This window comes from Rana temporaria, chromosome 2 (assembly GCF_905171775.1).
Source record: "Rana temporaria chromosome 2, aRanTem1.1, whole genome shotgun sequence".
Taxonomy (NCBI): Eukaryota; Metazoa; Chordata; class Amphibia; order Anura; family Ranidae; genus Rana; species Rana temporaria.
Window position 1 is genome coordinate 425167018 of NC_053490.1, and position 18112 is coordinate 425185129.

At 41.2% G+C, this 18112-nt stretch overlaps 1 protein-coding gene across 1 annotated transcript in view; it reads right to left on the reverse strand.

The window, feature by feature from the left end:
• Nucleotides 1-18112, reverse strand: part of SMPX (small muscle protein X-linked) — a 96018-nt gene that overhangs the window by 21661 nt on the left and 56245 nt on the right. The window lies entirely within an intron of this gene.

Consider the following 18112-nt stretch of genomic DNA (forward strand, 5'->3'; position numbering starts at 1 on the left):
CATGCTACACTGTACCCAAACAAAATTGGCGTCCTTTTTTTCCCACAAATAGAGCTTTCTTTTGGTGGTATTTGATCACCTCTGCGATTTTTTTTTTTTTGCGCAACAACTAAAAAAAGACTGAAAATTTTGAAAAAAAATATGTTTTTATTTTTTTCTGTTAAATTTTTTGTAAATAAGTAAGTTTTCTCTTTCAATTACGGGCACTGATATGGCGGCACTGATGGGCACCGATGAGATGGCACTGATGGACATCAATGAGGTAGTACTGACGGGCACAGATGAGGTGGCACTGATTGGCGGCGCTTGTATGCGGCACTGATGGGCACACATAGGCGGCACTGATGGGCACACATAGGCGGCACTGATGGGCACACATAGGCGGCACTGATGGGCACACACAGGCGGCACTTATGGGTGGCACTGATGGCTACTTATGGGTGGCACAGATGGGCACTGATAGGTGGGCACTGGGCATGGATGGGCACTGTGGGGTGGCACTGATGGACACTGTAGGGTGGCACTGATGGACACTGGGGCGGCACTGATTAACCTATGTTGCCAGTCAGTGCCCATTTGTGGGCACTGATTGGCATCATTTTTTTTTTAATGCTTTTTTTTTTACAGTCTTTTTTTTTTTTTTTTGCCTTTTTTTGATCTGCCCTTTTTTTTTTTTTTTTTTACAGCCTTTTTTTTTGGCCTTTTTTTTTTTGATCTGCCCTTCCCTGGTGGTCCAGGGTGGGCTTCCCTGGTGGTCCATGTGGCGATCCGAGGGGGGGCTGCGCTGATAAACAATCAGCGCGAACCCCCCCTGTCAGGAGAGCAGCCGTCAACGGCTCTTCCTGTTTACATCGTGATCAGCCGTGATTCGACACGGCTGATCACGTGGTAAAGAGTCTCCGTGAGAGACTCTTTACCGAGATCGGTGTTGCGGGGTGTCAGACTGACACCCCGCAACAACGATCGCCGCGATGCGCGCCCCCGGGGGCGCGCAGCGGCTCAGAATCCTGAGGACGTCATATGACGTCCGGTCAGGATTCTACAACCACTTTGCCGTCAATCTGTCATTGGCGGGCGGCAAGTGGTTAATAGGAAATCACGTCTCTTGGCCCGGCATTGGACCAGTGCTCTGTCTATCATGAAAGCCAGTCCAGGAGGCAGGACTTTGTATTAAAGAGGCCGCAGAGTAAATGGTAGATTCTCGCTGTATGTAATCTGATGGCGCTCATTCCGCCCCCCTCCCTGAAATAGGCATTGATCAGGCTGCATTCATGGCAATGGGGAGGCTGCAGATGGGCATTAGCCAAGCTGCATTGATGGGCAATTGTGAGGCTATAGATGGGCATTGATGGGCAATTGTAAGGCTGCGTATGAGCTTTGATCAAGCTGCATTAATGGGCAATTGTGAAGCTGTAAATGGGCATTGATCGAGCTTCATTGATGGGCAATTTTGAGGCTGCAGATGGACATTGACCAGGCAGCATTGATGGGGACTGACCCTTATTTTGCTTCAAAGTTCTTTATTTAAAATGTAATGTTTTTTCCTGAAACTTCGCTCTTAAAATGAAGGTGCGTGTTATACATGGTATCTTATACAGGAATTCCACCAATTTGGTGTGATTTTTTACCCTTTTCATTTGCCTTTTTTTAGGACAGGAAGGAACATCTCCCCAGTCAGACACAAAAACAGCAAATAAAAACCTAATCAAGTTTTCGTTTTTCCCCCCACTCTATCCAAGACACAGAAAAAAAGTTTTGGCTGTATTTACATTTTAGTCTTGAGACTACTGTCACAAATGTAACTTGAAAGTCTTGCTGTGCTCCATAGTAATTGACCATTGGGGTTCTGGCCCATTGCTGATAGCTGTCACTGGCCAAATCAGCAAAACAAAAACAAAAAACACACAAAAGTACCCTGCAGCTTCACTGCTTCCACCATGTTTTAAAATGAATAGCTCAATAAGCACATCAAATAATAAGATTCCTTGGAATGTCTTTCACTGGTACTTAAAAAATATATATACCTGGAGCAGATCTGTAAGTTCATAAATATGATAAAATTATTCAATCATTTTAATCAAGTAGTGGTTAAAAAAAAACTCCATAGTTCTTTAAAAATGTCATGCCGCGTACACACGGTCGTTTTTTGTGATGAAAAAACGACATTTTTAAAAACGTCATTTAAAATGACCGTGTGTGGGGAAAACGTTGTTTTATGTCTTCTGAAAAACGACAAAAAATAAATTCGAGCATGCTTCAATTTTTTATGTCGTTTTTCAAAACGTCGTTTTTTGTGTCATTTAAAATGATAGTGTGTGGGTAAAACGACGTTTAAAACAACGTTTTTAAACCCGCGCATGCTCAGAAGCAAGTTATGACGCGAGCTTGAATGGAACAGAGTGCCGCCGTACGTGCTGAATGTAACTGCGCTTTGCTAGAGCATTTTGAAAAAACGATGGTGTGTAGACAACGGCGTTTTTTAAAATAAAGTTTGAAAAATGTCGTTTTGTTTCATGATAAAAACGTTGTTTTATTTGATCACAAAAAACGACCGTGTGTACGCGGCATCAGTTTATAAAATTCACTAAATGATCTACTTAACATAATTCTAACGAATTGTTAGGGCATAATGCAACTACTATCAGAGGTTTGAAAAAGTATGTACAGAATACAATAAAATCTCAGAATTAAAGTGTGGCAGAGACTGAAGTATGGTTATCTACAGGATCATGCTTGGAACTAGGAAGTAGGTTTGGGTCTGCCACTAGCATGGGTTCACTGCAGATTCAGCAAGTTCAAAATGTGCAGCCCTGGGGAAATTAATGTTGAAATTCACCAAATTCTTTGAAGAAGAAAAACAGAAATGGCACCAGCGCACACCAAGTGCATTACCAGAGATAATTTAACAAGAAGAAACTTATGTATAAAAGTGAGTACTCACAAATTGCAACTGACAAAAGGCCATAAACACAGTGCATGGACATGCACAGAACACAGGGTACAGCTAACGCATTTCAGGGGTGCATCCCTTTCCTCAGTTGCATTTTGGGAGTACTCACTTTCATACAAAAGTTTCTTATTATTAAATATTCTCTGATAATGCACTAGGTGTGCGTGCCTTCCATTTCTGCTTTTCATGTAAACAAAGGGTCAAATTCAAACCCTGGGCAGCAGAATTGACTAAAATGTGGAAACACAAAGATGTGTTTTGCTACACTAGAAATTCTACACTAGTAAAGTATTAATGGCTCAAGTAGGGGAGGGTTAAGAGTAGGGTTGTCCCGATACCGATACTAGTATCGGTATCGGGACTGATACTGAGCATTTGCGCGAGTACTTGTATTCGCGCAAATGCTCCCGATGCTTCACACGATACTTTTTCTTTTTTTTTAAGTGACGAGCGGGGGCTGAGAGGGGGCGGAGAGCGGGGTTTAAAAGGGGCAGAGAGCGTGCTAAGAGGGGTGGAGAGGGGCGGAGTGCGGGCTGAGAGTGTGCTAAGAGGGGCGGAGAGCAGGACTCACTCTGGCGCTGTATGGGTTTCCGGGATTGTGGGGATGCTGCTGAGCACTGAATGTCCCTGGATATGTGTGCAGGGTATGTGTTCGCCCCCTGGTGAATTGTCCTTTCCATGCCATCTCCGAGCATCATACAGTGCAGCTGTCAGAGGATGAGTTCCTGCAGAGTGCAGACAGCAGACTGTGTAGCGGGTGAGGTGTCCTGTGACATTGTACATGCTCTTGCCGTTACAAGTGTCCCCTCGTACACCAGAGAGGAGGCAGTGCAGTGAACAGAGGTGGGGGAGGTTATGATCTTTAGCAGCGGAGAGCCGGTGGAGGAAGCAGTCATCGTGCAGCAGTGGCACCGAGCAGGTCTGTGCAAATTACAACATAGTAACAAGTGGATACAGGGGTTGGGGGCATGGACACTTAGGCCGCGTACACACGGTCGTTCCAAACCGATGAGAATGGTCCGACGGGCCATTTCCATCGGTTCACCGCTGAAGTGGCCTGATGGTCTGATGTGCGTACACACCATCGTTCCAAAAACCAATCGGGTCAGAACGCGGTGACGTCAAACACACGACGTGCTGAATAAAACGAAGTTCAATGCTTCCAACCATGCGTCGACTTGATTCTGAGCACGCGCAGGTTTTGAACCGATGCTTTCTGTACTAACCATCGGTTTGGACCAATCGGGCAGCGGTCCATCGGTTCGATTTTGAAGCATGTTTTAAAATTTTGGACCGAAGGAAAACCGACCGATGGGCTATACACACGATCGGTTTGGACCGATGAAACTGAACCTCGGTCCATTCTCATCGGTTTTGCCCGGCCTTACTGTGTGCTCTATTGGTCATGAGTGAGATCTGCAGGACTTACACACACCAGGACTTACACACACCAACCCCCTCCCCATCAGCCTCCATCCACATCTATGCCATCCTAGACATTCCACTACAACACTACAAGGCTGCTCTCCTTCACTTCTACAGCCAGGATCCATGCAGGAGAGGACACCGGAAGCACAGACAATGCACACACATGACACATGTTACACACACAATACACATGTTACACACACACACAATACACATGTTACACACACACAATACAAATGTTACACACACACACTACACATGTTACACACACTACACTTGTTACACACACAATACATGTTACACACACAATACACATGTTACACCCACACAATACATGTTACTAGGGTTGTCCCGATACCGTTACTAGTATCAGTATCGGGACCGATACTGAGCATTTGCGCGAGTACTTGTACTCGCGCAAATGCTCCAGATGCTTCGCCCGGTACTTTTTTTTTTTTTAAGTGACGAGCGAGGGCTGAGAGTGGGCAGAGAGTGGGTGAAGAGCAGGATGGACAGCAGAGCAGTCCTCGGCAAGTAAAATTAGCCAGTGCCACCTACCAGTGCCCACAAGTGCCACCTATCAGTGCCAGCCACCTGTCAGTGCCACATATTAGTGCCCATCAGCACCAGTCAGTGCCTATAAGTGCCACCTATCAGTGCCACCTATCAGTCCCCATCTGTCGAACTGTCACATGACATTAAAAAAAAGTATGGGTAATCGGTATCGGCGAGTACTTGGAAAAAAGTATCGGTACTTGTACTCGGTCTTAAAAAAGTGGTATCGGGACAACCCTAGTTAAGAGTCTAATTGCCCTTAATTAACAAAAGGCACATAAAACAGTCATACAATGTTTTTTATATTCTTAATTTTCAGTAATTTTAATAAATAACATTCATTCGATATTCAAAGTATTTTGTCAAATATTGTTCGATTATTTCCAATAATTGTCCCAATCATAGCAAGCCTAAAGTTCACCATAGACACTGGAGGTCATCTGAGAGTTTTACCCTTTACATGTGAACTGTCTCATGGTACAACTATTTGTGTTTAGCCTATGGGGAGGTTGGTTGCACTCCAGAAATTTTCTGCACTGACTTATTAGATGGATAATAAAATAAATCAGTGAAGCTTATTAACCAGTCTGATTACTTTTACCCCTGACATTGGCTCAGTTAGTGATTGCTGCTGGTGTCACTCAGACATTGTATTGTATCCTGAGTGAACAAAAATGGCTGTCAAATCATGTCTATGGGTACATTATCCTGAGTGTAGCTGATGGAAGATGAATAAAACATTTTTTTTGCCCTAAGATTTTCCTTATTTAGATTTTTAAAAGCAACAAGCCAAAAAAGAAAGTTCACACATTTTTGGAGCCTTGATAAACAACATGTCTACAGATACATATTCGTGAATAATATGGAATAATTGTATGTTGATTGGCAGATAGTACATAATGTATATCTTATAAGAAAAATATTCTGTATAACTAGTGAGTCTGCTCGGCTCTGTGCTTTTATAGAAATAAATATCAAATGCCAATTTAGGATACTTTATATCAGTGTTTCTCAACGCCAGTCCTCAAGGCACCCCAACAGATCATGTTTTCAGGATTTTCCTCAGATGAAACAGCTGTGGTGATTACTAAGACAGTGAAACTGATCAAATCACCTGCGCAAAAAAATGGAAATCCTGACAAGACCTGTTGGGGCTCCTTGAGGACATTGCTTTTTATAACCATTGATATATGTCGCTTGCAGGGATACAATGCAGAGCCCCACAAATTCTCCTTATTTCTCCACTCACCCCTCCGCCCCCAAAAAAGCAAAAAAGGAGAAAAAAAGGCTTCATTTCATTCTTGTACTATTATTATACTATATAATACTATCATACTAGTATGAGGGGTGGTTTAAAATGAAGTACATGCACCATTTAGAGGGCTGTAGTTAAAAAAGCTAAAACTAAAAACTTAAAGTGTACTCAGAGACACAGGAAAGTATATGCACAGGTTAAAACACAGGAGTTGCAAAGGGGGTTGTTGTGCACGGGATCCTGCCAGTATCGGAATTAAAAAATGACTATATCTAGATAACTCTGGTCAGAATATCACTGTAAATGTATCCACCAAGCTGTATTAAATTAATTTATCTATATAACTCTGGTCAGAATATCACTGTAAATTTATCTACCTATCCGTATTGGGGCATGTGGCCATATAACTCATTCTTCAGACTGCAATGCCTTAGCAAGAACGTGAGCTACAGAGTGGGTTTTTAGGGTGTAGACTAGGGGTGGGGGTAAATCGTATGAGAGGTGGAGAAAGATGTTATAGGGTTTTTTTTCTGTTAAACATGGAGAGTACAGAGTAGTGGTGGTTATGTGGAATGTTAACTGTGGAAATAAATAAATTCAGGCTGGGGGGGTTAGATACAGAGAGGATATAAAAATGTATGATATACTGTAAGTTGCAGGGGGATTATAAACATGATGGTCAGGTAGGTATAAGGGTACTGGAAATACTGTAAACAATATTTGCACTATTAACAGTGTAGAGGAGTACAGGGCTTGTTACTTGTACCAAGCCCATTCATAATACACCTCCAAAGCCATCACAGTAACAATTGTTTTTCCACTAATATGTATATTGCTGGTCTTTAAGCTTGAGTTAATATTTTGCAGCTAAGAAAACATACGTAAATTAGTTTAAAATGCAAGTTCAAGGGCTATTAAAATTGAATCATTTCTTGTCAGCTGTGTCTCCCAAATGAGCGTTTACGAGCAGCACTACATTACACAAATATTTTATGCATTATTTAGCAAGATATTTTTCTGTCTGCTATGTAAATTTTACTTCTCACCAGTCTTTTGTCAAGGCTGCGTTGTATTTGTTTCTGCAAGCTAGCTATTTTTTTCCTACAACTCATTGGACTCAAGTAACTGATAGATTTTTATTTATTTTAATATTTATCTCAGCTAGTTTCTTATTTTAAACCAAAAATGTGAATCGTTTCAGAGCGAGAACCGGGAGCTGTGTGTGTAAACATTGGCTAGACCACCTAGAGGGCAGGTTTAGTTTTATGCCGCGTATCTCTACGGAAACAATGTAAATTTACAGCGACGGGCAAAGCGTACGTTCGTGAATCGGCGTAACTAGTCATTTGCATATTCTACGCCAACCGCAATGGAATCGCCACCTAGCGGCCGGCCTAGAATTGCAGCCTAAGATCCGACGGTGTAAGTCAATTACACTTGTCGGATCTTTGGGAGATCTATGCGTAACCTGATTCTATGAATCAGGCGCATAGTTACGACGGACGGATCTCAGAGATACGACGGCGTATCAGGAGATACGCCGTCGTATCTCTTTTGTGAATCTGGCCTAGTATTCTTAGATGGCTGTAGATTTCAGTGGACTTTAGCATGTGTCCAAACAAAATTTTTTTTCTTAGTTTTGGTGGGGAAGGGCTAGATCCCCTGTCAGGTTTTCTCCTCTATCCAGGGTTCCATTTAAAAGGATAAAACATACTTCTTCTCCTGCTGATAATGTTTTACTAGACAGGAAATTAGGCTAAATCTCCAGCAACGCAGATAGAAATATAAATGCTTTTCTTTAGCGGAGAAGTGGAATGTTAACAACCCTTGACAGATTTATATTTCTGTCTGTGTTGCAGACCCCCCCCTTACTCCCTGGGTGATGAAACTTCCAACAGGACAAGAAGCAAGGGGAAATAGCACGATCGCGTGGCGGGGGAGGTAGGGGTGCACACATACTCCGAAATATCTCTAATGGAGCCCTGGATAGCATAAACACCTAACCCAGGGCTTGACAATATCCGCAAAGCCGCGACCTTAATTACCGGCCGGCGTGGGCCCGCCACGATCAAGCGGCAGGGGGAGGTACGGTTGCACGGATACCCCGCGCCGGCCTTCTGCAGGCCTAAGCTTCCTTCTGTGATTCGGCGCCATCTTGTGGTGGCCGTTGGCATTACAAGTAAAACAGTAATCCAGCAATTCTAATGTGTTTTTCACTGTTTACACTGCCATCTCCTTCCCTCTAAATAGAGCCCCCAAACATGATATATATTTTTTATTCTAACACCCTAGAGAATAAAATGGCAGTCATTGCAATACTTTCTGTCACATCGTTTTTGTGCAGCGGTCTTACAAGCGCACTTTTTTTTTGGGAAAAAAATACACTTTTTTAATAATAAAATAAGACAACAGTAAAGTCTGCCCAATTTTTTTTATATTGGGAAAGATAATTTTATGCCGAGTAAACTGATACCCAACATGTCACGCTTCAAAATTGCGTCCGCTCATGGAATGGCGACAAACTTTTACCCTTTAAAATCTTCATAGGCGATGTTTAAAAAATTCTACAGGTTGCATGTTTAGAGTTACAGAGGAGGTCTAGGGCTAGAATTGTTGCTCTCGCTCTACTAATCGCGATGATACCTCACATGTGTGGTTTGAATACCTACATATCCGCATACTCACGAATGCGTTCACTTCTGCGCGCGAGCTTGGCGGGACGGGCGCGTTTTCTGGCTCCTAACTTTTTTAGCTGGCTCCTTTAGCCCCAGACCATTTGGCTGGCCAAAGATCAGAGCACTTTTTTGCGATTCGGCACTGCTTCACTTTAACTGACAATTGCACGACGTGGCTCCCAAACAAAATTGATGTTCTTTTTTTCCCACAAATCGAGCTTCTTTTTGGTGGGCCTTTATCACCTCTGCAGTTTTTATTTTTTGCGCTATAAACAAAATAAGAGTGACAATTTTGAAAAAAAAAGAAATATTTTTTACTTTTTGCTATAATAAATATCCCCCAAAAATATATTAAAAAAAAGTTTTCCTCAGTTTAGTCCGATATGTATTCTTCTACATATTTTTGGTAAAAAAAAAATCGCAATAAGCGTTTATTGATTGGTTTGCGCAAAAGTTATAGCGTTTACAAAATAGGGGATAGTTTTATGGCATTTTTATTTATAATTTTTTTTTACTAGTAATGGCGGCAATCAGCGATTTTTATTGTGACTATAACATTATGTCGGACACATTTGGCGCTATTTTAGGACCATTCACATTTACACAGCGATCAGTGCTAAAATATGCACTTATTACTGTGTAAATGTGGCTGGCAGTGAAGGGGTTAACCAGGAGGGGCACTGAAGGGTTTAAGTTTGTCCTAGGGATGTGTTCTAGCCATAGGGGGGGCAGGGCTACGTGTGTCACGACACTGATCACTGCTCCCGATTACAGTGACCTATGATCAGTGTCCTGTCACAGGAAGAATGGGAAAATACTTGTTTACATTAGCATTTCCCCATTCTTCCCCTCCGTAAAATGATCGCGGGTATCCCTTTTTCTTTCACCTGAAATAGCTTTGAGAAAATACTAGGAGCTAGACTTTTAGAAATAAAGCAAAACATCTATGTACAAGAATAATTGAGAGAGAATATAGGAAGAAAATCCTAGAATTTGCCAAGTATATGAGACATGGCCAGTGGAACAGCTTTGAAAATATCAAGAAATTAGATTGTTAGCTACATTACCAAATATACTAAACAATCCGTAGATGTAAAAAGATTCTTGGTTCAACATTGGTAATGGAGGATCCAGTAATTTCTATATTTATGACACCTTTACTACAAATCACTTCCAGAAATCAATTGGTGAAGGTCAATAGGTAAATAGGTGGTGATTATTTTTTAAATTTGGTGAAGTTCATGCACCATGTGCAGATATATCAAGGTGGGCATTATAGTCCACTTACTGTATGTAACGGTAAGGAACTTTTTTCCACACATTTCTACACAATTGCAACACAAAGGGTGTTATTTATTTTTTCTTCTGTGGGTGTGATGGCCATTATGTTGGTAAACAAGTCCCTTTAAGGCTAAGACCTCTGATATAGCTTGATTGCAATATCCTGACATTTACCTTTTTAAACAAGGGTTGTAGAAACTTGAAAGTGAGTGGATCTAAACACTAAAATCCCATGTTCCACTGGGTCAAAATTACTGTTTGCTATCGCGTAATACTAATTCCCCTTTTTGCAGTAAGAAGAATCACAGTAAGAAACTATTTAACCACTTGCTGTCCAGGGTGTTTATGTATGTAAGCTGGATTTCAAGTGGTTAAATAGTTTCTTACTGTGATTTTCTGCCTCCTTGCATATAAAAGATTATATAGTGTCAGCCAATCATGCATGGGGATTTATTGAATCTAAATAGTATCACTTGGTGATAAGGACACATGGAAGGCAAAAAGGGGTATTAAAAGTGCAAATAAGCCAATTTTTTTTTTACTTTTACTTTTGCATTTATTTTGCTTATTTGCTCGCTTAACCACTATACACAGCACACCTATCACAGGTGTACTTAAAGGGACATAGACCACAAAAAAATAAGCAACACCACACCCACTGCTTTTAAAAAAAAAAATTGCTAACTCTACCAAGGTGGTTGGTAGGTGGGGGCAGCAGCTTAAAGCGGTGGTTCACCCTCCTTAACATCATTATACCATTACATTCGGCATCGTAGCGCGAGCTACGGTATGCCGGTCTTAAATTTTTAATCCCCGTACTCACTGTGCTATCGATCATTGAAGATTTCGGCTCCCGCGGGGAATGGGCGTGCCTATGGAGAGGGAGGATGATTGACGGCCGGCTCTGGCACGTCACGCTCCCCGAAGACAGCCGGAGTAGGTCTCGGCTCTTCACGGCGCCTGCGCACAGGCTATGCGCAGGCGCCGTGAAGAGCCAAGCCTATTTCGGCTATTTCCGGAGAAGCGTGACGTGCCAGGGCCGGCCGTCAATCACCTTCTCTCACCATAGGAACGCCCATTCCCCGGAATCTTCAATGATCCATAGCACAGTGAGTACGGGGATAAAAAATGTAAGACCGGCATACTGTAGCTCGCGCTACGATGCCGAATGTAATGGTATAATAAATTTTTTTTTTTTTTTTTTTTTAATAGGGTGAACCCCCGCTTTAACAAACACTTGTTTACACAATTGTCCATAGCGCAGAATACCTTTCCATTGTTAAAAAAGGGGGATTGGTATTACGCGATCGCAAACAGTAATTTTGACATGATGGAACATGGGATTTTAGTGTTTAGATCCACTCACTTTCCAGTTTCTACAACCCTTATTGTGATCACCTCCTCCTCCACTTATATGAATCATGTAATCTTATCATATGAAAAATAAAAAAACAGTACAAGGATACAGCTGCAGCCATGATCCTGGTAATGTCTTTTTCAGCCAGTGATTGGATGTCAGGTAAAAGTAAACCAGACAGCTGTACAGATACCCAATACCTTTTATGCCGCTGGGAAGGGGTTTCTGGGCCCACAGAGGAGATGGAGAAACATCCGTTCCCCCATCTCCTCTGTGATAAATGATCCTAGAAGCGACAAGGATTCTGTCCCTTCTTGTTTCAGAGCAATAATTTTATGTCTGTTACAAACAGGAAAGTACCTGATCATACATAATCTGTTTTTAATCAGCTGCATTGAAGGACAGGGGAGATATCAGGAATCTAATAGACCCCTGTTGTCTCCATAAAGAGTACCTGTCACTGCACAAAGCTATTTCAAGAGGGCTTGTTTAACCCCTGGTAATAGCAATCAAGTTAAATGAAAAAAAAATGGGAAAAGTGTAAAAAAATAAAAATGCATTTAAAATATAAACACACCTCCATCCCCCTGCACATAAATGCAAATGCAACTGCATGCGTAGGTCCAGAAAACAGTGATTGCACCATGTATGTGAGGAATTGCAGTGAATGTCAGAGCAAGAGCACTTATTCTAGGGCCATAATTTGTGATTTACTCTGTGATTGTGATTTACACTGACATGACACCATCTTTTATCATTTATATAAAAATAAAAAAAACAGGTATGATACTGATGACGTCACCTGCCACACGTTGCGTATTGTCACTTGCTGTGTCCCAGAGTGAAGGCAGCAAGCAGAGAGATGATTTAACATTCTGCTGCCCGTGGCTGCACAGTGAGGGTGGAACTGCAGTGATGCAGGGCGGGTGGTGAGAGATGATGTCATCTCTCTGCTCCCCCACCCTCCAGGGTTCTATCAGATAGCCGCTTCACGTCACTTTGGCTGTGCATCGCGCATGTGCAGTAGGCCGGGTAGTAGCTATGTGATAGAACACCGACCCGCTGATTGGTCAGCAAGCCTGCTCACCTGCTGACTGGCCCACCCGCTCACTCAGCTGCCGACCCACCCACTGACTGCTCCTCCCCTGGGCAGCGAGTGTTCTAGCCGCACACTACTATCACCTCGGCGCTGGGCTCCCTCACAATGGTATAAGCAGTGGAGCAGGCAAGACGGGCTGGCTGGTGGGTGGCAATTTGCCGCCCCCCTAAAAGTGCCGCTCGGGACCAATGGTCCCACCGGGCCCCATGGTAGGGCCAGCCCTGATCTTACCTGAGGGAATGTGATCTCTACAATTAAATGAGAGCAAAATTCCTTGCTGTTGTCCTCTCAGAAATGGCTCATGGTGATTTGTAATATCCAAAGTGCATATAGTATCCAGTTCCCGACCCCCGCATGTACATATACGTCCACAATATGGCACGTACAGGCACATGGGCGTACACGTACGTCCTCGCCTATTAGCGGGTGGGGGGTCCGATCGGGACCCCCCCCGCTACATGCGGAGGTCGGGTCCGCTCGGGGAGCGATCCGGGACCACGGCGCGGCTATTTGTTTATAGCCGCTCCGTCGCGATCGCTCCCCGGAGCTGAAGAACGGGGAGAGCCGTGTGTAAACACGGCTTCCCCGTCCTTCACTATGGCGGCGCATCGATCGCGTCATTCCCTTTATAGGGAAGACACGATCGATGACGTCATTCCTACAGCCACACCCCCAAACAGTTGTAAACACATACTAGGTGCACCCTAACTCCTACAGCGCCACCTGTGGTTAACTCCCAAACTGCAACTGTCATTTTCACAATAAAGAATGCAATTTAAATGCATTTTTTGCTGTGAAAATGACAATGGTCCCAAAAATGTGTCAAAATTGTCCGAAGTGTCCGCCATAATGTCGCAGTCACGAAAAAAATTGCTGATCGCCGCCATTAGTAGTAAAAAAAAAAATAATAATAAAAATGCAATAAAACTATCCCCTATTTTGTAAACACTATAAATTTTGCGCAAACCAATCGATAAACGCTTATTGCGATTTTTTTTACTAAAAATAGGTAGAAGAATACGTATCGGCCTAAACTGAGGAAAAAAAATGTTTTTATATATGTTTTTGGGGGATATTTATTACAGCAAAAAGTAAAAAATATTGCTTTTTTTTCAAAATTGTCGCTCTATTTTTGTTTATAGCGCAAAAACTAAAAACCGCAGATGTGATCAAATACCACCAAAAGAAAGCTCTATTTGTGGGGAAAAAAGGACGCCAATTTTGTTTGGGAGCCACGTCGCACGACCGCGCAATTGTCTGTTAAAGCGACGCAGTCCCGAACTGTAAAAACACCTTGGGTCTTTAGGCTGCATATTGGTCCGGGGCTTAAGTGGGTATATAAAGAAATTAAAATTTTCAAATGTGTTATATACTTGGCACATTTACAATATAAGTAATGGATGTGTATGGATTATTTTTGTTGAATAAGGATATAATTTAGTGTCACATTAACCTTTGTGTGCGTGCTACTGAATATAAACTAATCCAGCATGTTACTATCACTATATCACTATCACCAGCATACCATGTTCAAACAAACAGGAAACTTTCATTGCCACCAAAAGTAGGTGATGTTTCAAAAACTTCATGAAATTCCTCCCTTAGAGAATCTGCCCAGCCGTTGCCGATAGTGTTCTTGGAGATCGGTTAACACTTCATTTAATGTGAATGAAATACTTACTTTACAGAGTGTTGCTGAATTGTGTTGACACCGTATAAACAAGCAAGATAAATAAACTTGTCTCAGAATTTTGTCTCTCTGTTCTCGCTAAATATCACCTCCTTTCAAGACATGCACCAAGTGTTTGTTAAGTTGCAGTGCATTCCCAGCTGAAGATAAATTTGACAACCTTAAAGATATATTTGACAGAGTTATATTCTATCTGTGAGTTTATGCTCCTAGAGGGTATAACTGACAGCAAGTAAGATGTAGCTGTCAGATGCGTACTGAAGTTGTCCTAGAAGTACATCAGAGAACATTTTTAAACTGTATCGGTATGATCTTAGGAGAGGATACATATGTTCTTTATAAAAAAGGTTGAATTTAAAAATATTACAGAGCAACTCCGGAAGTCCGTCAGTTAACCACTTAAGACCCGAACCAATATGCAGCTAAAGGACCCAAGGTATTTTTACAATTTGGCACTGCGCTGCTTTAACTGGTAATTGCGCGGTCATGCAATGTTGTACCGAAACAAAATTTGCGCCCTTTTCTTCCCACAAATAGAGCTTTCTTTTGATTAGGGCTGTTACTGATTAAAATTTTCATGTTCGATTAATCAATTATTTTTTTAATCGATTAATCGACTAATTTCGATTAATTATAACGCACATACAGATCCAACTACTTTTAGCTGATCTCCTTGCATTGCAACTCTGCATTAGTCAGTGGTAAATGTTGTATACACTATATACAATCACCCGACACTAGTTAGTTTTCACAATCCATGACTTCACAGTTAACACAAATACGTTTTAAATTCAAATTGTAGAACTGACGCAAGTAATTTTTTCTTATTAAACTTTAAGAAAAACTTAGAAAGTTAGTTTAACTTAATTTATAAAACTTATCTAGTATATTGACTGTCAGTCACTTTGTAGTAGGCAAGTAGGCATCACTTTAGCCAGTCACACAGGCATACCAGAGTGTTTACATTTTCTGGAAGCAGACATCATCGCATTTTATTGACAATATACCCTGAAGAACTGAACAGTCTTTCGCATTGAACAAATGTTGCCGATACACAAAGAATTGTCTGCACAAAACTGCTTAGGACAGGAAAACGATGATTATTTTTGCCCCCTTCCCCTGATGGAGCCTGATGCATCCTCCTGCTCCACAGATGCAAAGGTACTTCAATCCAATGAGTTCAGTTTGCTCACATCCAGCAGGGTAAGTCTCACTGTCCAGGCTGTCTGGTGACGTCAAGAATTTTGATCGATCAAAAGAATTTTGATCGATCAAAAGAATTTTGATCGATCAAAAGAATTAAAGATAAATCGAGGAATTAATCTTTAATTTCCCCAGCCCTACTTTTGATGGTATTTGATTGCCTCTGCGATTTTTATTTTTTTGCGATATAAACGGAAAAAGGCGGAAAATTTAGAAAAAAATTATATTTTGTACTTTTTGTTTTAAGAAAAATCAAATAAACGAAATTTTAGTCAACATTTAGGCCAAAATGTATTCAGCCACATGTCTTTAGTAAAAAAAAATCGCAATAGGCGTATATTTATTGGTTTTCGCAAAAGTTATAGCGTCTACAAACTAGGGTACATTTTCTGGAATTTACACAGCTTTTATTTTATGACTGCCTATCTCAATTCTTGAGATTAGAAAGTAGACACTGCAAGGAAACTGCTGAGAGGCATGTTGAGTCCATTGAATATTTTTTTTTTGTCCCAAGTGATTGAATAATGACAAAAAAAATAAAAAAATTTTTTTTTACAAAAAGTTGTCACTAAATGATATATTGCTCACACATGCCATGGTTATTTGTGGAATTGCACCCCAAAATACATTTTGCTGCTTCTCCTGAGTACGGGGATACCACATGTGTGGGACTTTTTGGAAGCCTAGCCGCGTATGGGGCCCCAAAAACCAAGCACCGCCTTCAGCATTTCTAAGGGCGCAAATGTTTGATTTCACTCCTCACTGCCTATCACAGTTTCGAAAGCCATAAAATCCCAAAATAGCACAAACCCCCCCAAATGACCCCATTTTGGAAAGTAGACACCCCAAGCTATTTGCTGAGAGGCATGTCGAGTCCATGGAATATTTTATATTTTGACACAAGTTGCAGGAATATGACAAACTGATTTTTTTTTGCACAAAGTTTTCACTAAATGATATATTGCTCACACATGCCATGGTTATATGTGGAATTGCACCCCAAAATACATTCTGCTGCTTCTCCTGAGTACGGGGATACCACATATGTGGGACTTTTTGGGAGCCTAGCCGTGTACGGGACCCCGAAAACCAAGCACCGCCTTCAAGATTTCTAAGGGCATACATTTTTGATTTCACTCCTCACTACCTATCACTACCTATCACAGTTTTGAAGGCCATAAAATGCCAAGATGGCACACAACCCCCCCAAATGACCCCATTTTGGAAAGAAAACACCCCAAGCTATTTGCTGAGAGGCATGTTGAGCCCAATGAATATTTAATTTTTTTTCCCCAAATGATTGAATAATGACCAAAAAAAATAAAAATGTACAAAACGTTGTCACTAAATGATATATTTCTCACACATGCCATGGGCATATGTGGAATTACACCCCAAAATACATTCTGCTGCTTCTCCTGAGTACGGGGATACCACATGTGTGGGACTTTTTGGGAGCCTAGCCATGTACGGGACCCCGAAAACCAAGCACTGCCTTCAAGATTTCTAAGGGCATACATTTTTGATTTCACTCCTCACTACCTATCACAGTTTTGAAGGCCATAAAATGCCAAGATGGCACACAACCCCCCGAAATGACCCAATTTTGGAAAGTAGACACTCCAAGCTATTTGCTGAGAGGCATGTTGCGCCCATTAAATATTATTATTTTTTTGCCCCAAGTGATTGAATAATGACCAAAATAAAAAATAAAAAAAATTTACAAAAAGTTGTCACTAAATTATATATTGCTCACACAAGCCGTGGGCATATGTGGAATTACACCCCAAAATACATTCTGCTGCTTCTCCTGAGTACGGGGATACCACATGTGTGGGACTTTTTGTGAGCCTAGCCACATACGTGACCCCGAAAACCAAGCACTGCCTTCAAGATTTCTAAGGGCATACATTTTTGATTTCACTCCTCACAGTTTCGAAGGCCATAAAATGGCAAAATAGCATAAAACCCCCCCAAATGACACCATTTTGGAAAGTAGACACCCCAAGCTATTTGCTGAGAGGCATAGTGAGTATTTTACAGCTCTCATTTGTTTTTGAAAATGAAGAAAGAAAATAAAAATGTATTTTTTTTTTTTTAATTTTCAAAACTTTGTGACAAAAAGCGAGATATGCCCATGGCATGTTTGAGCAATATATCATTTAGTGACAACTTTGCGGAAAAAATATATATATATATATTTATTTTTCCCGCAACTTGTGTCAAAATATTAAATATTCCATGGACTCGACATGCCTCTCAGCAAATAGCTTGGAGTGTCTACTTTCCAAAATGGGGTCATTTGGTGTTTTTGAATTGTCTGGCATTTTATGCACAACGTTTAGAAGCTTACTGTATGTCACACATCACCCACTCTTCTAACCACTTGAAGACAAAGCCCTTTCTGACACTGTTTGTTTACATAAAAACATTTTTTTTTTGCAAGAAAGTTAAGATGAACCCCCAAACATTATATATTTTTTTAAAGCAAAGGCCCTACAGATTAAAATGGTGGGTGTTGCATTTTTTTTTTCACACAGTATTTGCGCAGCGATTTTTCAAACGCATTTTTTGGGGAAAAAAATACACTTTTTTTTATTTTAAAGCACTAAAACACAC